The 22,038-nt window shown below is 38.2% G+C and overlaps 1 protein-coding gene across 1 annotated transcript in view; it reads right to left on the reverse strand.

The window, feature by feature from the left end:
• Positions 1-22,038, reverse strand: part of RASSF9 (Ras association domain family member 9) — a 70,538-nt gene that overhangs the window by 47,471 nt on the left and 1,029 nt on the right. The window lies entirely within an intron of this gene.

The following is a 22,038-nucleotide window of genomic DNA, read 5'->3' on the forward strand; positions in this document are numbered from 1 at the left end:
TAAACAGAGAAAATGGAAGGGAATATGTAAAGAATGTGTATTGGGGACCATCGGCGGTTAAGTAAACTAAGCTCATATTTCAGATTCCAGAAATTGATTATACTCAAAATGTAAATATTTAACATGTAGTATTTACTAGATGAAATGCTGAGAAAATATCTAATCTCATTGGAAATTCTAGGGCTAACTTCCAAGTGTTACCTGTGCCTCGCAAATACCTAAAGTTTCCTTATTGATTTATACTTTGTAAAGAAATATTTCGTAATAACAAAGCATATTTATTAAAGGAAAGTTACCTATCCTGAATAGTTAGTTTAATGATAGCTGTAGTTATGTCAACTACTAACGTTAGTTTTTCTTTTGGCAGCTAAGCCCATAATTGGTTTTGCCTTCTTAGTGGAAGCTACTTCCTAATGATCTTGGCTTTCAGCTTGTATATGCCTGCAGCCACCTACTTGTCCCTCTCTAAATGTAGTCTGAAATATGTTGGCAGATTTGAATGACACTAGAAATATGTAAGAATTTGAATTATCCAGTAGGATAGCTGAAAATACAAGATGACCTCCTTTTTCCCTGATTTCCACGTTCTGAACATACTCTATAATAAACAGTAATAAACTGTGACTTCCAGTTGGAAGCTTCATTGAAAATAATCAGCTCTTCACATTAGTCACAAATCAATTACCTAAAGAGCAACGAAAAACTAATAACTTTTAGAAACAAGAATATACCAGGGCCTATCATGCCATTTTGTTAAGGAAAAGGAGCTACTTGGAAAATATCACTGGGCTTCCCTGGTGGCGCAGTGGTTGAGAGTCCGCCTGCCGATGCAGCGGACACGGGTTCGTGCCCCGGTCCGGGAGGATCCCACATGCCGCGGAGCAGTTTGGCCCATGAGCCATGGCTGCTGGGCCTGCGCGTCCGGAGCCTGTGCTCCGCAACGGGAGAGGCCACAACAGTGAGAGGCCCGCATACCGCAAAAAAAAGAAAATATCACTGATAAGAATAAAACACTGGTCATCTACATCAAAAGTATCTTACATCCATTTATTTTCCCAAAGTTTTTAACTCTTTAATATGCTCTGAATTTCACTGCTTTCACCTCCTCTATGACTTTGCTTCATAATTTATCCCTTCTTAAACTCATTTTATCTTCTGCCTTTACTTCTGGGCCTTCCTACTACCAGGTCACATTATAACAACCATCATTTGAGCACATACACACCTCAACTATTTTTCCTTCACAAATTCAAATAACAACCCTCAGTCACTTTCTCTAGTTTACCTCTTTCCAGGAACAACCACCATAAAGTGACTTCCATCCCCCCACACATCCACAACAGAAATATTTCTTCCGAGGTTTATCAGAGATCTAACCTCCAAACCCAAGAACTGATCTGCCTTGACCTCTTTGTAATATTGTGCATTGTGACCCTTTCCTCCCATTCTTGCCGCAGTCCATTCCTTGACTTCTTGATTTCACTCTCGGCGGCACTTCCTTTCCCTTTCTAGCTTCTTCTCAGTTCCGACATGGGACTTGCTTCCTCTGCATATTCAGTAAATGTAGGTGTCATGCAGGGGTGGCCACAAATTCTCTGTAGCTTGTTCCATTGAGAGATGGAGTCTATTTCTTTTTGCTCAACTAGACCTTGGGACTAAGTATGGCCAATAGAATATGGGAAAAACCATGTGTGCGAGTTCTAGAGTCCAGTCTTCAAGCAGTCTTGCAGCTTCTGCCTACTTCCTCCTGTAATGCTGTCCTGAGACTGCTGTTTGATGAAAAAGCTTGAGATGAAGGACCACATCAAGAGAGAGAGAGACCCAGCCATCTCAGTTGTCCCCTCAGAACCTAAGCCTTGACTAACGCACTGCTCGTGAGATAGCCAAAGTAAAACTCAGAAGAACCACCCCAGTTTACTCAGAAAATCATAGCAAATAATACATTGTTGTTTTCAGCCACTAATTTTTATGATGTCTTATTGCCAGTAAGTGATAACTGATACAACAGGCATCCCACAGATTTCTATGACTCATTTCTTGTCTCATTATATACACCTTATGGGTGACTGTAATATCACCCACAACTTTATCAACAAATTGAATGATGATAGCTCCCAAATTTACTTATTTTTTCCCTTGAGCTCTAGACCAATATTCCAAACTTCGTTTTGACATGTTTATTTGATCATTATGTTACTCACAGCCACCTCAGATTTGGCCCATCAAAACTAATTCACCATCCTCTCCTCTCATATCTCAAACTATTCCACCTCTTGATTTCCCATCCTACTTGAATGTAATCACTATCTCCCCACCCTTTCTCTCAAGTTTGAAAACTGGAAGTCTTCCTAGATCCTTTTGTCTATCTCATTCCCCTTTAACAACCAGTCCCCATGTCTGTTTTACTCTTTCTCCCAAATGTCTCAAATATGCGCCCTCCTATCTATCACCACTACTACGATTCAGACAACTTCCAGTTTTACAATAAGTTACTGTAGTAAGTTAGGACATATTATATTATGATAAACTCCTGCCCACTTCACATTTGTGCTCCGTAATAGTGTCAGGCTTCCCTTTTTAAACTGCAAATCTAGCTGTGTACCTTCCTTGTTTAAAATCTTTAAATGGTTTCCAAGTCCTGCATTTTCAATTTGTTTACCTTTCTTCCTCTCCCTCATCACCCCTCCCCTCTCTGTCTCTGTCTGTCTCTTACTCTCTCTTCTGTTCTGTTTCTCTCCTGCCTGTTCCTAGAATTCCTTCCATGATCTGATTCCTCCAACTTATAGCCAAGCACTCTGTAACCGACACCCTGAGCTAGCTATTCCTAACATCTTGCTGATCTCTGACAGATCTAATGTGAGGGCAACTGGCTGTCACTGTAACATCTATCACCCTATGAATTGCTAGACTGGATTGAACTGTATCTGCCATGCTTTTATTTTTCACTCTGGGCTTTTCCATAACCTATTTCCTTGGCTTGAAACACCATTTTTCCCCTTTCTTCATCTAACTCTTACTCTGTTTCAAATGTTGCTTCCTCTAAGAAAATTCCCTTATCATTTCTGAATAACCCCATTCCCACCACTCCAGATGGAAATGGATGCCCATTCTTGATGCTTCTACAGAACCCATTGTACAATGAGTGGTAGCATTTTCTACCTTGTTTTTTGCTAGTTTGCCAGTCAGGTCCTGGACTGTCTCTTTCATCTTTGAAGCCTAAGAGCCTAAGACAATAAATGTTAAATGTTCTTTTATTTTTTGGAGCATGAGAGGAGGCAGGGGGTTGCGGGGGAGGTATATAAAGGGAATTTTTCAGTCAACTAGGGCCTGGTGGTTACAACTATCCCACCACATATTTTGGTAAATAAAATTTTGTTTAAGTACAGTCATGCTCATTTAATTATGTACTGCCTGTGTCTGTTTTCACACCACACTGACAGAGCTGAGTGGTTGATACAGTGACATTACGGCTGGAATAACCTAAATATTTATTATGAGTCCTTTTACACAAAAAGTTTGCCAACTCCTGACCTAGATGATTTCCCTGCACCAAAAATCTAGATTTTGTTTATTTAAATACTGAAATATTATTTGAACTCTAATATCTATACAACAGTTCTGTGTTTTATTCTTTAGGGGACAAGAAAGTAAAAATAATGTGGTCTTTAAACAGAAGAATGTATGATCTCATGGAAGTCACGGCCTTGTTTGGAAGGAATTTCAACCAAAGGCAATGACTGAAGGCTCACTAAGAGGATGGCTGTGAAACGCTTCATGGAGAATGAGTGGGTTAAACATAGGATTAGTCAGCGTGAAGGCCTTGGCTGGGAAACCAGTGTGTTTTGCCTTTAAAGTCCCATTCCAGGTGCAGTGTGTTCCATATTAATCACTCCCATATGGATGTCAGGAAGGATGGCAGTAGGTTGGATGAAAGGCTGCTTTCACAGCACAGAGTGTCCAAACACCACGTGTTTGGAGGTGGAATATTTGGCAACATTCAAGTGACACCTTGAATTTTTTTATTCTTCACCCTGATTTTCTTCCCTCCTCCGAGTTACCCTTGCCATTTTTTCTGTTCTCTATGATAACGCAACTATATTCCTATTTACTCAGACCCCAAATTGTAGTTATCACTGAATCTTTTTTTCCATCCTGATACTTTCTATTGTCCCCATACACTCAGTTTTGAATTCCTATAAATTCTGCCTCTATAGTGACTCTTATAACTGTAATCTCTATCTGAAATTTCTTGTTCATTTATTGTTTGCTTACTGTCTGCCTGTCCACCACTGCACTATAAGCTCAATGAGAACAGAGACCTTGACTGCCTTTCTCACTGTTGTATCCCCAGCACCTAGAATAACATGTAGCACACATTATAAGGTAAATAAATATTTTTGGTTGAACACATGGACTTTATTATGATACTTTAAAATGCCTGCCTTGGGCTTCCCTGGTGGCGCAGTGGTTGAGAGTCTGCCTGCCGATGCAGGGGACGCGGGTTCGTGCCCCTGTCCAGGAAGATCCCACATGCCGCGGAGCGGCTGGGCCCGTGAGCCATGGCCGCTGAGCCTGTGCATCCGGAGCCTGTGCTCTGCGACGGGAGAGGCCACAACAGTGAGAGGCCCGCGTACCGCAAAAAAAAAAAAAAAAAAAAAAAAAAAAAAAAAAAAAAAAAAAAAAAAAAAATAAAATGCCTGCCTTGGGAGCTTCCCTGGTGGCGCAGTGGTTGAGAGTCCGCCTGCCGATGCAGGGGACACGGGTTTGTGCCCTGGTCCGGGAAGATCCCACATGCCGCGGAGCGGCTGGGCCCGTGAGCCACGGCCGCTGGGCCTGCGCGTCGGGAGCCACAACAGTGAGAGCCCTGCGTACTGCTAAAAATAAATAAATAAATAAATAAATGCCTGCCTTGTATTTTAATTATTTATATATGTCTGTGTGTCTACTAATCAACAAGTTCCTTAAAGTATGGTCCATATCTGATTCACATTTAATCTTAATAATGCCCTCAAAGTATGAGGTTCATTTGATATTTCTGAATTTTTAAAAATCATCAAATAACCATTATCTTGAGTCCCCAAAAGGGAAATATATACAAGTAGATGCCCAACCTGATACAGTGGGATACTTTAGAATGTCCTGTTTTTAGATGCTAAGGTAGATAAGAAAGCAATACTATAATATGCTCAGACTATGCAAAGCATTATATAGCACAAGCTGCCATTTTACTTAATTCTCTAAACTGTGATTACAGCAAGGTCTCCTGACTAAAAGTAGAACCACTAAAAACGATCATTAAAAAAAAATAACTTCGTCTAAGTTTCATGCCGATTATTAATAATTCTAGGAAAAGGTTCTTTGACTTTCACTACTAAAGTAAAAGAACAAGCAGTCAAGAAATTAAAGCTAATACTTTGTGGTCCACTGCTGTAAAGTGCCTAACTTCCTGTGCTCTTAAAAAATATGAAATCTCAAAGGTCCAGTATAGCTTCATAAGTGCTTTTTCTAATTGCGCACAACTTTTTTCTTCATATGCGACTGTAGTTATTATATGTCTACTCCATGAAGACATCCATGGCTTTTCAATAGCACTTCTCATAGGTTATACACAAATGTAATTATAGGCAGAGCTAAAAATAGGTATCTTCAGTTTCTATTATTGAGGACTGTGGTCTCCCCCAAACTGATGTGCTGCTGCTAGATCTTAAAGTACTCTCAGTTAACCATAACTGCAAGGAATTCAGGAAGGACTGACAAATGTCAGAGTAAATGAGGAGCATTAGAGTAACCAAAGATATTGAAGATGGCTGTAAAAATGTCTTGGTCATTGATCGAGAACAAAAAGCACACATCGTGCAGTACATCAATAAACCCCAGGGGGGAGAGAGAAGATGGCGGAAGAGTAAGACGCGGGGATCACCTTCCTCCTCACAAATACATCAGAAATACATCTACACGTGGAACTTCTCCTATAGAACACCCACAGAACGCTGGCAGAAGACCTCAGACCTCCCAAAAGGCAAGAAACTCCCCACGTACCTGTGTAGGGCAAAAGACAAAAGAATAAACAGAGAGAAAGAATAGGGACGGGACGTGCACCAGTGGGAGGGAGCCGAGAAGGAGGAAAGGTTCACACACTAGAAGCCCCTTCGCGGGCGAAGACTGCGGGTGGCGGAGGGGGGAAGCTTCGGAGCCGCGGAGGAGAGCGCAGCAACAGGGTGCGGAGGGCAAAACAGAGGGATTCCGCAGAGGATCGGTGCCGACCAGCACTTACCAGCCCAAGAGGCTCCTCTGCTCACCTGCCAGGGCGGGCGGGGCTGGGAGCTGAGCCTAGGGCTTCAGTCGGATCCCAGGGAAAGATCTGGAGTTGGCAGAGTGAAAACAGCCTGAAGGGGTTAGTGCACCACGGCTAGGCTAGCTGGGAGGGGAGGGAGGGAGTCCAGTTTAAGTCTGGAGCTGCCGAAGAGGCAAGAGACCTTTTCTTCCCTCTTTGCCTCCTGGTGCGCGAGGAGAGGGGTTTAAGCGCGCCACTTAAAGGAGCTCCAGAAACGGGCGCGGAGCTACCGAAGAGACAAGAGACTTTTTCTTGCCTCTTTGCTTCCTGGGGGGCGAGGAGAGGGCATTAAGGGCACCGCGTAAAGGAGCTCCAGAAACGGGCGCGGAGCTACCGAAGAGACAAGAGACTTTTTCTTGCCTCTTTGCTTCCTGGGGGGCGAGGAGAGGGCATTAAGGGCACCGCGTAAAGGAGCTCCAGAAACGGGCGCGAGCCGCGGCTACCAGCGCGGACCCCAGAGACGGGTGTGGGACGCTAGGGTTGCTACTGCCGCCACCAAGAGGCCTGTGTACGAGCACAGGTCACTCTCCACAACGCCCCTCCCGGGAGCCGTGCAGCTCACCACTGCCAGGGCCCCGTGACCTAGGGACAGCTTCCCCGGGAAAACTCACGGTGCGCCTTGGGCCGGTGCAGTGTCACGCCGGCCTCTGACGTCCCAGGCTCGCCCCGCATCCGTGCCCCTCCCTCCCCCGGGGCCTGTGCCAGAGCCCCCGAATCAGCTGCTCCTTTAACCCCGCCCTGTCTGAGCAAAGGGCAGACGCCCTCGGACGACCTACGCACAGAGGCGGGGCCAAGTCCAAAGCTGAACCCCAGGAGCTGTGCGAACAACGAGGAGAGGGGGAGGTATCTCCCAGCAGCCTCAGAAGCAGCCGATTAAAGCTCCACAGTCAACTTGAAGTGCCCTGCATCTGTGGAAAACCTGAATAGACAGCAAAATATCCCAAGTTGAGGTGGTGAACTTTAGGAGCAAGATATACTATTATTTTCCCCTTTTTGCTTTTTGTGAGTGTGTGTGTGTGTGTGTGTGTGTGTGTGTGTGTGTGTGTGTGCGCGCGCTGCTGTGTGAGATTTTGTCTATATAGCTTTCTTTTCACCATTTGCCCTAGGGTTACACCGACCCGGGTTTTTTTGTTTGTTTTTTCTTTAATAGAAGTTTTTCTTCTTAACAATTATTTTTTATTTTAATAACTATATTTTATCCTACTTTATTTTGTCTTCTCCCTTTCTTTCTTCCTTTCTTCCCTCCTTTCTTTCCTACTTCCCTCCTTCCTTCCTTCCTTCCTCCCATTCTTCCTCCCTCCCTCCCTTCCTTCCTTCCCTCCCTCCCTCCTTCCTTCTTTCCTTTCTATTTTATTCTCCCTTTTATTTTGAGCCATGTGGATTAAAGGCTCTTGGCACTCCAGCCAGGTGTCAAGGCTGTGTCTCTGAGGTGGGAGAACCAACCTCAGGACACTGGTCCACAAGAGACCTGTGTAATATCCACGTAATATCAAACGGCGAAAATCTCCCAGATATCTCCATCTCAACACCAAGACCCAGCTTCACTCAAGGACCAGCAACGTACAGTGCTGGACACCCTATGCCCAACAAAGAGCAAGTTGGACTACAGGACTACAGGACTACAGTCCCATCCATTAGCAGAGAGGCTGCCTAAAATCATAATAAGGCTACCAACATCCCAAAACACACCACCAGACGTGGACCTGCCCACCAGAAAGACAAGATCCAGCCTCATCCACCAGAATAGAGGCACTAGTTCCCCCAACCAGGAAACCTACTCAACCCACTGAACCAACCTCAGCCACTGGGGACAGCCACCAAAAACAGAGGGAACTATGAACCTGCAGCCTGCAAAAAGGAGACGCCAAACACAGTAAGATAAGCAAAATGAGAAGACAGAAAAACACATAACAGATGAAGGAGCAAGATAAAAACCCACCAGACCTAACAAATGAAGAGGTAATAGGCAGTCTACCTGAAAAAGAATTCAGAATAATGATAGTAAAGATGATTCAAAATCTTGGAAATAGAATAGACAAATTGCAAGAAACAGTTAACAAGGACCTAGAAGAAATAAAGAGGAAGCAAGTAACAATGAGTAACACAATAAATGAAATGAAAAATACTCTAGATGGGATCAATAGCAGAATAACTGAGGCAGAAGGATGGATAAGTGACCTGGAAGATAAAATAGTGAAAATAACTACTGCAGAGCAGAATAAAGAAAACAGAATGAAAAGAACTGAGGACAGTCTCAGACACCTCTGGGACAACATTAAACGCACCAATATTTGAATTATAGGGGTCCCAGAAGAAGAGAAAAAGTAAGGGACTGAGAAAATATTTGAAGAGATTATAGTTGAAAGCTTCCCTAATATAGGAAAGGAAATAGTCAATCAAGTCCAGGAAGCACAGAGAGTCCCATACAGGATAAACCCAAGGATAAACACGCCAAGACACATAATAATCAAACTGTCAAAAATTAAATACAAAGAAAACATATTAAAAGCAGCAAGGGAAAAACAACAAATAACACACAAGGGAATCACCATAAGGTTAACATCTGATCTTTCAGCAGAAACAATACAAGCCAGAAGGGAGTGGCAGGACATATTTAAAGTGATGAAGGAAAAAAACCTACAACCAAGATTACTCTACCCAGCAAAGATCTCATTCAGATTTGATGGAGAAATTAAAACCTTTACACAAGCAAAAACTGAGAGAATTCAGCACCACCAAACCAGCTTTACAACAAATGCTAAAGGAACTTCTCTAAGCAAGAAACACAAGAGAAGGAAAAGACCTACAAGAACTACCCGAAACAATTAAGTAAATGGTAATAGGAACACACATATCAATAATTACCTTAAATGTAAATGGATTAAATGCTCCCACCAAAAGACACAGACTGGCTGAATGGATACAAAAACAGGACCCATATATATGCTGTCTACAAGAGACCCACTTCAGGCCTAGGGACACTTACAGGCTGAAAGTGAGCGGATGGAAAATGATATTCCATGCAAATGGAAATCAGAAGAAAGCTGGAGTAGCAATTCTCATATCAGACAAAATAGACTTTAAAATAAAAACTATTACAAGAGACAAAGAAGGACACTACATAATGATCAAGGGATCGATCCAAGAAGAAGATATAACAATTGTAAATATTTATGCACCCAACATAGGAGCACCTCAATACATAATGCAAATACTAACAGCCATAAATGGGGAAATCGACAGTAACACAATCATAGTAGGGGACTTTAACACCCCACTGTCACCAATGGACAGATCATCCAAAATGAAAATAAATAAAGAAACACAAGCTTTAAATGATACATTACACAAGATGGATTTACTTGATATTTATAGGACATTCCATCCAAAAACAACAAAATACACATTATTCTCAAGTGCTCATGGAACATTCTCCAGGATAGATCATATATTGGGTCACAAATCCAGCCTTGGCAAATTTAAGAAAATTGAAATCGTATCAAGTATCTTTTCCAACCACAACGCTATGAGACTAGATATCAATTACAGGAAAAGATCTGTAAAAAATACAAACACATGGAGGCTAAACAATACACTACTTAATAACGAACTGATCACTGAAGAAATCAAAGAGGAAATCAAAAAGTACTTAGAAACAAATGACAATGGAAACATGAAGACCCAAAACCTATGGGATACAGCAAAAGCAGTTCTAAGAGGGAAGTTTATAGCAATACAATCCTACCTTAAGAAACAGGAAGCATCTCGAATAAACAACTTAACTTTGCACCTAAAGCAATTAGAGAAAGCAGAACAAAAATCCCCAAATTTAGCAGAACGAAAGAAATCATAAAGATCAGATCAGAAATAAATGAAAAGAAATGAAGGAAACAATAGCAAAGATCAATAAAAGTAAAAGCTGGTTCTTTGAGAAGATAAATAAAATTGATAAACCATTAGCCAGACTCATCAAGAAAAAAAGGGAGAAGACTCAAATCAACAGAATTAGAAATGAAAAAGGAGATGTAACAACTGACACTGCAGAAATACAAAAGATTATGAGAGATTACTACAAGCAACTTTATGCCAATAAAATGGACAACCTGGAAGAAATGGACAAATTCTTAGAAATGCACAACCTGCAGAGACTGAACCAGGAAGAAATAGAAAATATGAACAGACCAGTCAGAAGCACTGAAATTGAAACTGTGATTAAAAATCTTCCAACACACAAAAGCCCAGGACCACATGGCTTCACAGGTGAATTCTATCAAACATTTAGAGAAGAGCTAACACCTATCCTTCTCAAACTCTTCCAAAAGATAGCAGAGGGAGGAACACTCCTAAACTCATTCTATGAGGCCACCATCACCCTGATATCAAAACCAGACAAAGATGTCACAAAGAAAGAAAACTACAGGCCAATATCACTGATGAACATAGATGCAAAAATCCTCAACAAAATGCTAGCAAACAGAATCCAACAGCACATTAAAAGGATCATACACCATGATCAAGTGGGGTTTATTCCAGGAATGCAAGGATTCTTCAATATATGCAAATCAATCAACGTGATACACCATATCAACAAACTGAAGGAGAAAAACCATATGATCATCTCAATAGATGCAGAGAAAGCTTTTGACAAAATTCAACACCCATTTATGATAAAAACCCTCCAGAAAGTAGGCATAGAGGGAACTTTCCTCAACATAATAAAGGCCATATATGACAAACCCACAGCCAGCATTGTTCTCAATGGTGAAAAACTGAAACCATTTCCACTAAGATGAGGAACAAGACAAGGTGGCCCACTCTCACCACTATTATTCAACCTAGTTTTGGAAGTTCTAGCCATAGCAATCACAGAAAATAAAGAAATAAAAGGAATCCAAATAGGAAAAGAAGAAGTAAAGCTGTCACTGTTTGCCGATGACATGATATACTATACATAGAGAATACTAAGGATGCTACCAGAAAACTCCTAGAACTAATCAATGAATTTGGTAAAGTAGCAGGATACAAAATTAATGCACAGAAATCTCTGGCATTCTTATACACTAACGATGAAAAACCCGAGAGGGAAATTAAGAAAACACTCCCATTTACCATTGCAACAAAAAGAATAAAATATCTAGGAATAAACCTACCTAAGGAGACAAAAGACTTGTATGCAGAAAACTATAAGACACTGATGAAAGAAATTAAAGATGATACAAATAGGTGGAGAGATATACCATGTTCTTGGATTGGAAGAATCAACATTGTGAAAATGACTCTATTACCCAAAGCAATCTACAGATTCAATGCTATCCCTATCAAATTACCACTGGCATTTTTTACAGAACTAGAACAAAAAATTTCACAATTTGCATGGAACCACAAAACACCCCGAATAGCCAAAGCAATCTTGAGAACAAAAAATGGAGCTGGAGGAATCAGGCTCCCTGACTTCAGACTATACTACAAGGCCACAGTCATCAAGACAGTATGGTACTGGCACAAAAACAGAAATATAGATCCATGGAACAGGATAGAAAGCCCAGAGATAAACCCACACACATATGGTCACCTTATCTTTGATAAAGGAGGGAAGGATATACAGTGGAGAAAAGACAGCCTCTTCAATAAGTGGTGCTGGGAAAACTGGACCGCTACCTGTAAAAGTATGAAATTAGAACACTCCCTAACACCACACACAAAAATAAACTCAAAATGGGTTAAAGACCTACATGTTAGGCCAGACACTATCAAACTCTTAGAGGAAAACATAGGCAGAACACTCTATGACATAAATCACAGCAAGATCTTTTTTGACCCATCTCTTAGAGAAATGGACATAAAAACAAAAATAAACAAATGGGATCTAATGAAACTTAAAAGCTTTTGCACAGCAAAGGATACCATAAACAAGACCAAAAAAGACAACCCTCAGTATGGGAGAAAATAGTTGCAAATGAAGCAACTGACAAAGGATTAATATCCAAAATTTATAAGCAACTCAGGCAGCTCAATAACAAAAAAACAAACAACCCAATCCAAAAATGGGCAGAAGCTAAATAGACATTTCTCCAAAGAAGATATACAGATCGCCAACAAACGCATGAAAGAATGCTCAACATCATTAATCATTAGGGAAATGCAAATCAAAACTACAATGAGATATCACCTCACACCGGTCAGATTGGCCATCATCAAAAACTCTAGAAACAATAAATGCCGGAGAGGGTGTGGAGAAAAGGGAACACTCTTGCACTGCTGGTGGGAATGTAGATTGATACAGCCACTATGGAGAACAGTATGGAGGTTCCTTAAAAAACTACAAATAGAACTACCATACGACCCAGCAATCCCACTACTGGGCATATACCCTGAGAAACCATAATTCAAAAAGAGTCATGTACCAAAATGTTTATTGCAGCTCCATTTACAATAGCCAGGACATGGAAGTAACCTAAGTGTCCATCAACAGATGAATGGATAAGGAAGATGTGGCACATACATACAATGGAATATTACTCAGCCATAAAAAGAAATGAAACTGAGTTATTTGTAATGAGGTAGATAGACCTGGAGTCTGTCATGCAGAGTGAAATAAGCCAGAAGGAGAAAAACAAATACCGTATGCTAACACATATATATGGAATCTAAGAAAAAAAATGTCATGAAGAGATTAGTGGTAGGACGGGAATAAAACACAGACCTACTAGAGCATGGACTTGAGGATATGGGGAGGGGGAAGGGTAAGCTGTGATGATGTGAGAGAGTGGCCGGGACATATACATACTACCCAAAGTAAATTAGATAGCTAGTGGGAAGCTGCCACATAGCACAGGGAGTTCACCTCTGTGCTCTGTGACCACCTAGAGGGGTGGGATAGGGAGGGTGGGAGGGAGGGTGATGCAAGAGGGAAGAGATATGGGAACATATGTATATGTATAACTGATTCACTTTGTTGTAAAGGAGAAACTAACACACTATTGTAAAACAGTTATACTCAAATAAAGATGTTAAAAAAAGAAAAGAAACCAGACACAAAATTCCTACCGATTATATACCATCATTAGTAAGAATAAAAATTTATTGAAATTGGACCACTATCTGCATTAGTGGAATTACCATTTAAAAGATCCACAAAATAGAATAACTTAATTCTATACGCTGATACACTGACTAGTTTAATATGATTATTAGAACAAATAGCAGTCAATTACAGTTGACTGTAAGTCTATTACTGTTATACAAACACATCTTTAACATTTTTTTCAATTGTAAAATAATGTTTTCACCCACCAAGATTCTGGATTCTCACCAAACTGACCATATTACTGCCTACTTCCTGAATTCTTTTCTTTTGATTATCCTGAATCATTCTTCGCTTTGTGTGCTCAGCCCCTCCTACATCTTTCTGTACACCTTGTTGTGTTCCCTTCTCTTGTCCAAGCCTGTCACCTAACTGTGGAAGTTTCATAAACACTATCTAATGTGAGGATGCTCCATTTATTTTTATCTCCATTCACTTCTCTCTTATATACTTCTATGTGGAGTGAATTAAAAACATTTAGTGAGCACCTACTCTACAGAGGAACAGCCTTCCTAAGAGATTATACTTTCATTTATAAATGTATTATAAAGATAACTTTATTTACCCTGTCAATGATAGTTTCCCATGGAAGAGTGATTTTTTTAAAAAAGTTCATGCATGAGATACTAAACTATAGTGCTCTTTTCTCAATTAGGAGTTTAATCCCTTAGGAATGAGGTGGTATCTTTGCATGTTTGGTATAATACAAAACACAGAGTTTACCAGTCCTAAAGAAATAAAGTAAAAAGATATCTACTCCTAACATTCTTATATTTGTATGACTAAACTTAAAATTGTGCTTAGCAAACACTCAATAATTCTTAGATATTATAATTTATAAACTAATCGTATCTCTTTATAATTGGAAATAAACACATTTGACTTTTACCGTAATGGTACGGTGTGTGGAGGTTATGTGGCAATGCATCATGTTTAGGTAAAATAAAATTACCAAAAAAATCCTTCTTTCAATTCTATTTTTTAAAATTTTCTTGAAAAGAAGCAGGACAAGAGAATTAAATTCTACTCTGCAGAGGGAATTTTAAAACCACAGAAGCTTAGAGATGAAAGGGACCTTAAGTACCAATTCAATCTCTCATATTTTTAGACAAAGATAACACTAAAATATTCAAATTATGTATCCTTTCTTCTTATCAAAAGTCCACAAAGACACATAAGGAACTGTCTCTTAAACTATGCTGTGTACTGCAAAATCATTAATAGTCTCATAATTTTGCTCAGATGCAGTGTGTGGATTAAACATAAAAGCTGTCAGAATTGAAATATTTCATCAAGATCCAAGGACAGTATTGCACAACATTTATAGACTCATTTCTAATTATATTCAGTAATTTATAATGTATCTCTTTGTATCTAGGGAGGAAAAGAGATCAGTGATGATCAGGAAAAGAGAACAGAAGTTCTAGTGAGTCAAGGTTGAGATTTTAAAGCCACAAATATCATGGTTTAGATGTTAAAAACTTAGATATATTTCATAACATATTTAATCCAAGAGGCCTGAACAAGGAGTGAATATTTACTGAGCTTTTATTATGTCCTAGCACCATGCTAAATTTTTATATATAATCAGATTTAATCCAAATTCTTGATGGTTTAGGATTAACTCTATTTTAGAGATGAGAAAACTAAATACTAACTAGGCCATACAGAGTAATGGTTAAGAGCATGGATTCGAATTCTGTCTCTGCCACTTATTAACTGTTGCACTGCTCTGGGTCTTAATGGGCTTACATGTGAAATAGGGGAAATTGTAGTACCTTCTTCACAGTGTAATTTTAAGAATTATGTAAATTACTTAGACCAGTGCACATAGTAAGTGTTATAAGAAGTATTAGCAGAGGTGGATTTACCCTGAAGCTAATGAAGTTGAAGCATAAGGGCTTCCTCATTTGCACAGTCACATTCCACATTCCAAGGCCCCATAACGGCCTTAGTGATATTATTAATCAGAACTTTAAAGAGCAACTTAAAGAGCAACCCCTTCAATTGTCAAACTTAAATTTGCCTTTGCTTGTTGTTATTATTATCGTCGTATTAGAAAGATGAAATATTTGCCCCAGTGCATACAACTAATAATGGCAAATCTGAGATATGACCGAAAGTCTAGGCGACTGAAGAGCTGGAGTTCTTAACTAAGATAATTTTCTGCCTGTTTCTAGCATTTTCCCTTTGTCTTATAACTGTAATTATCTTATAGAAAGCATAAATCCTCCTTTCATGTGAGAAAATAAGTATTTCCCCAATTGTATTTCCCTCTTACCTCCAAAGAAGGAGGAAATGTTCCACATTCAACAGTGAGTGGGGTCTATAGTAGCCAACTACCATCATCCACCAAACCTCAGTCACATACGTACATGGTTGCATTCAAGGAGCATGAAAGGAGGTGAGAGCATCCCTAGAGAAGAATGAGTTACCCTGCACCTTGGTTTGTTCTCTACCAGAAGTCCAGTAAAGTCTCTTACAGCATCTATTTCTCAAAAATGACCTTTAACCATTTGAAAGCAAGGAGTTAAGCCTAGAAGCAGGGATGATGAGAGATCAACCTTGAATTTATGGATTCATTCTTTAACTTACCCATGAATCCATTCACCACAGATGTACTGATTTACTACTCTGACACAAGTGCTTTATGGGGACCAGCTGTATTTGGAGAGTATATGTTGAATTCATTGGTTCAATCAACAAATATTTATTGAGCACCTACTCACTGTTTATCTAGAAAGAAGCAAGATAGATGAGGTCCCTGATCTCACTGAGTGTATACTCAATTTTTTAATAGATATCAAGTCACTTTACTTATAAAAACAGGGCATTCTAGCCTGCAGATATAAACCTTTGAGAATAATTTGCCTTGTTTGTCAGCATATTTAATACCCATTGCTCATTTTTATTCTTGAAATATTTTTCTTATCACTGCCAATTCTAAATGTCTCCCCAAGGCTCTATTCCATTCATATAAGTAATTACTTTGCCGTTGGGCGACCATACACATTACTAATCGCTTTCAATTACTATCAACAGATATGCAAACTTTCTGTAGAAGGTGTAGCCTTACAACAGGCTCCACAATAACTGAATCACAATCTATTTTAAAAAAAACAAATAACTGACTCTTAAGAAATCAGTGCTGTATGTGTTATGTGTGTTTTGCCAAAGGGATGTCTTTTAAAACTCCTAAGCAAGTATACATGAAAGAACATTAGCACACAGAAGTATGCTGAACTTTTTCCTTTCACATGTACTTGGTGCAGATGGCATGTTGCCTTATTTTAGAAAGCCAATATGCTAGGGACAAAGAGATCTCTTGTCAAGGACTAGAATACACATTCACCTGGAAGAGGTAAACTCATACTCCTACTTCAACTTTCTTTCATTTTTAGAACTAAAATCAAAAGAAGAGAGCCATACTTTTGTTAATTACCTAGAGCTGTTATCAGATCTCCCAAACTACATACCAATCAAATAACATCAAAACTTTCTAAGTTATACAGTCCAGCTAATAAAGAGGCTATGTAAATAAAATTGTTAACCAGCTACAAACTTTTAAAAACTTTTTAAAAATCCTTAAGATTTTCACCTTGACATCTTCACGAATTGATACGGTACATAATAAAACGTCTTATGTAGTGGATTTTAAGTTGGGTTATAGTTTTTTTCAGTAACAATTCAAGATCTAACCTAGAGCTCAATTTCACCACTGCCACTGCTCTCAGGATATTTTTGCCAGGGATAGAGCATTCCAATCATTGTTCCTAATGCTCTGTCTGCTGTCAAGTAATAACTACTTAAGTTACCTGGTATTATCAGGGGAAATCTCTTTCAGGAACACCTGGGAACTAAAAAGATGTATGTATTCAAATATCCAGCATTTCTCAAGCCAATTTCAGGGCCCTTTCAAATATTTATTGGAGGTTAGACAAATCAGTACAAGATAATTTCCTGTTCTGCAGAATTCATAAATTACCATACTTCTAATTACAAAGAGAAAACATCCAGCTTGCCAGCAACTTCTACCATGACCGCAAAACTTAATTCTTCCTTCTGATGAAGTAACTGAGGCATGAGGTGCTTAAGAGAGCAATATGAGGCACCTGGTTTTAAAAAACTTGGTTACATATGTTCTAGTTCATTCAAAAGCAAATTTTAATGCAGATTTTATGTGTCAATTATACAACAATAGAGCTGTGTTATTTACTTCTAATAATTTTATTACAAATATATTTTTTGGAGACTTTTGATTTCAAGTTGATATCAGGAGAATGCTTATTATCACCTGTGATATAGGTATAGGAAAAGCCAAAAGAAAGCCAAGAGCTGACTGAACGGTACCTAACAATAATTATAAGGCCTTATCTACTAAATTAGATCCTTTCGTATTCATTGTTATTATCAATGAATCACCTGAAAGAAAAATTCTAATTTTATATATCCAACAAACATATGAAATACTGCTCTTTAGTCTGGCAATTTTTTGCTCTTAGCAAGGTTTGGTACAAAGTCCAACCAATTTTCTGCCCTCAAATTTTATTAATTAAAACACCAAGGAGGGCTTCCCTGGTGGCGCGGTGGTTGAGAGTCCGCCTGCCGATGCAGGGGACACGGGTTCGTGCCCCAGTCCGGGAAGATCCCACATGCCGCGGAGCGGCTGGGCCCGTGAGCCATGGCCGCTGAGCCTGCGCGTCCGGAGCCTGTGCTCCGCAACGGGAGAGGCCACAACAGTGAGAGGCCCGCGTACCACAAAAAAAAACAAAAAAAAAAAACACCAAGGAATCATAACTCACAACCAAGTATCCCCAAAATCTTTAAAGTGGCATTCCACTTTTCTGAACTTATAAAAAAGAAATGTTGCTGATTGCTATTTAGAAGCATTAGCTTTTAAAGCAATCATTGTTTTGAAAACAGAACCTACAGATGGAACTTATGTGAATACTTGAATATGTTAATAACCTAAATTCAACTGTTGAATGACCATATGAATGTCAAGTAAATTCATGCTTCATTACTTCCTTCTTTGGGTTTTCTAAGAGAAACAAAAGCCACCTAGTGACTTTTAGAAAATATTTTCAGAAACTTGAATAGCTTATTGAAAAAATATCTAGACTCTCTAACACTTTTATTCTTCATGCGAACATAAAGTTGCTTAAGAAGGTAGTTATCAATCTTTGGGATTCAGTCACAGAACATTTTATTATTATGGAACCAAAGTAAACAATACATCTCCTGAGACCAAAAGGTTCTGAAAATTGTACTCTTCCTATTAAATTTTATGACAATTAGAAAACTTTAAAAAAATAATTCTGATTGTAAGCATAAAGATTTTAGATTGGCTCCATTTCTTTTATTTGCATGAATGTTAGAGAAGAAAAGCATCAGGGCGGGGGTGGGTGGATGAATTGGGAGATTGGGATTGACATATATACACTAATATGTATAAAATAGATAACTAATAAGAACCCGCTGTATAGCACAGGGAACTCCACTTCGCCATACAGTAGAAACACAACACTGTAAAACAACTATACCTCAACAATAATTTTTAAAAAAAGAAATGAAAAGCATAAAATGTTTGTGTGTCCAAATAAAATCATTTTGTGACCAAGTGTTATTTTCAGATTTCCTGAAGACTGTTTTCCAGATTTTTAAATCGAACGATTCTTAACACTTAGAAAATATTTTCTGGTAGGGTAGGATTAGCTTGGTGTCCAAATCCATATAATTATTTGTCCATCTCCCTGGTTTTTGGATTTTATCAAATATCAACCAATCCTTTATAAAATATTCACTTTTATATAATACCAGCTGATCTCAGATGATGCTAGAGAATAAAATGATTACTGTGTTTTTTATTTGAATACAAATTATAATTTTAGTTTATAAAATTATATAAACAACTGTATTATATATGTCCATCACATACCAGGCACTGTCCTGGGAATTAGAACACAATGGAGACTAGACAGATATGGCCCTGCCCTCTTTAACCTTTACAGTGTGTGTTTTCTAAAAGTTTTTTATGCCTCAGACTTTGAAGTTTCATTTGTTTTCCATCTGTCTCTAAAACTCTCAAATATCCATGTGTTATGAGACTATTTACAGAGCTACCTTAGGAGGTTCGATCTTGGGTGATTAAATATTCTAAGAGTGAACAAAACTGAAAAGACAGAACAGGATGCAGAGAAGTTCAATAAACTTTCTCAAAATTTTATGATCTCAAAATCCTAATATTCTCTCGAAAAATCCTCATTTTTTTTCCTGCTGACAAAGATACAATTATGTTCAAGTTGTTCTTTTAACTGTATAAATGTTATATCACAATGTATACAAATATATTGCTCAAATTTTTCCTTTACATTCTACAAGGAATTTTATACTATTTATTTGAAGAATGCATTGGCTGTTATCAGATAACTGTTTCGTCATCAATCGAAGAATGAATCTATCAAAGGATGAATCACTTGTCATTTAAGGAAAGTTATTTGGTTTCTATATTTTGGAGTGGAATTATTGAAATCATTATGGAGCCCAGGAAATGAAATTGATAAACTTAATCATGTAACTAAGTTTCATCTGTAGTTTCACCTTTGTGAAGGTGAAAAAACAAAACAGACAAAACAAAAATATCTCATCTATATCAAAACTAAACCTTGAAAACAACCAAATATACATTAATTCTATTTCAACACACCATGTGGCTTATTTACTGCTTAGCTTGAAATACCCGTATTTTTATGTCCCTAGCTACCCCTGTGGCTTAAGCATACCTTAAGGATTGGAAAAATACAAATCTTTAAAGGGAGGCACTCAGTTATTACAGCAACTCATGCACAGCCTCACTATTACCACTTTTGCCAAAACAAATGTTCATAAAAAAGCATCACCTTCAGGAAGCACCATTCCATTTTGTCAGAGCAACTTAAAATACTATTAAGTTCCCCATCTTTCATTGTTTCCTTCCACGTTTTCATAATTTTGCATTGAAAAAATATTTTTTTAATGTTTGTATACTCACCTCCCTGAACGAAAGCTACTTTTATGGGTAGAGTAGATTTTGCAGTGGCAAATTAAGGCAACAAAAGTGGACATGTGAGGGAAACTCACAGGGGTGCATGCAGTTTTATTGCGCTGTTATTTGGCGTACCAATGACAGAATTCTTGAATTAACACACAGACACAAATACACAACAACTCTGAACTACAGGGATAGTATTCAGAAAGATCACTATGCCAAAAACGTAACTTGTTTTGTAATACCATGAACTTTCCTGAAGTAATTTTTTTATATATTTTTACAGCATTTAAAGAAACACACTTCAAAAATGATGCTACTAAAAAATCCTTTAAAAAGTAGGAAGGATTTTCTTTTGGTAAGGGGAGCTGTCTGAAATATTTTTTAATGCATCGACACTACGAAAATACAAGCCTATTTTTGATAACTATCACTACCGTATTTTTTAATACTACCCAGACATATTTCTTTATTTTAACATACAGTTTCATTAATTATCATAAATACTATATTTGTGACATATCAGATTATTAGAAAATAAAACAGGTTTAGAAAGTTTGATAGTATTGATTATTGCTGCTTTCGTTTCTTAAGCTAGTCAAGTAAATCATAAAGACATTGGAATGAGGTAATAACAGAATTTTTCAAGTAGACATTCATGCCCAAATTAAAGTCTGGAGATTTACTTTAAAGTTGTACCACTATATTGTCATGCAGACCCTCTAAAATAATTGTATCATTTCCTACCATGTAATTGTATGCTTTTAAATTGACACTAAGTAAATTATGACAAGTACAAACAGGTGTGATTGAGAGAAGAGTTGTGGAAAAGCCCTTATGCCAAAATAAATGTTTAAAAAGTAAATCCTGTGTCTACAATTATCCTCACTTTTTTTAGGCATAAAAATGTAGCACTTGAGTTAATAAAATATTTAATAGGACTGATACACACATACTGACTCAAGAAAAATCTGTGTGTGTGTATGAAATGTTTATTTACACAATAGGCATTGCCTGCTTGAAAACAGCAAATCAAATCAAAGTAAAATAGTAATAATAAGGATTAAGAAGGACAGCTGTTTGAATCCTTTTTTTAGTGCCTAAAATCACCTAAATTTCTCAAAGATTTTCGAAAGAATGAATTCACAAAAAGTTTCTCTACAGAGTATTTTCACTTTGGGAACTTTCCAGGTTTTACGAATTCCCCACTCAAGCATTGTTTCCAGATTGTATCAGCAGCTGTTTCTCTGTTCTAATTAGTGGCTAATAGATTCTAGTTCTATCTTCATCAAAATGTTAACTCTTCCTATAATATACTAAAATTCTGTCTAAAGCAAAATAAAACTTGCCATCCCACTACTCTCAAATAGGCAAGGCAACAAATAAGAAGAGGGTGATGCTAGTGGTGGAAACCAGAAGTGGCCAAAGGGAGAAAAAAAGGAGTCAAAATAATCACCCTTTATTTTCAGAGATCCTTGAAACTGGTCACTGCAATCATTGTTACTGGAACAATATCCTCACCAGTTGAGTGAGCATACTAGCCCTAACTCCCTAGACCTTTGTTCCCCGGGAGCAATTTTCATCAGAATCTAA

Source organism: Kogia breviceps, chromosome 12 (assembly GCF_026419965.1).
Source record: "Kogia breviceps isolate mKogBre1 chromosome 12, mKogBre1 haplotype 1, whole genome shotgun sequence".
NCBI lineage: Eukaryota > Metazoa > Chordata > Mammalia > Artiodactyla > Physeteridae > Kogia > Kogia breviceps.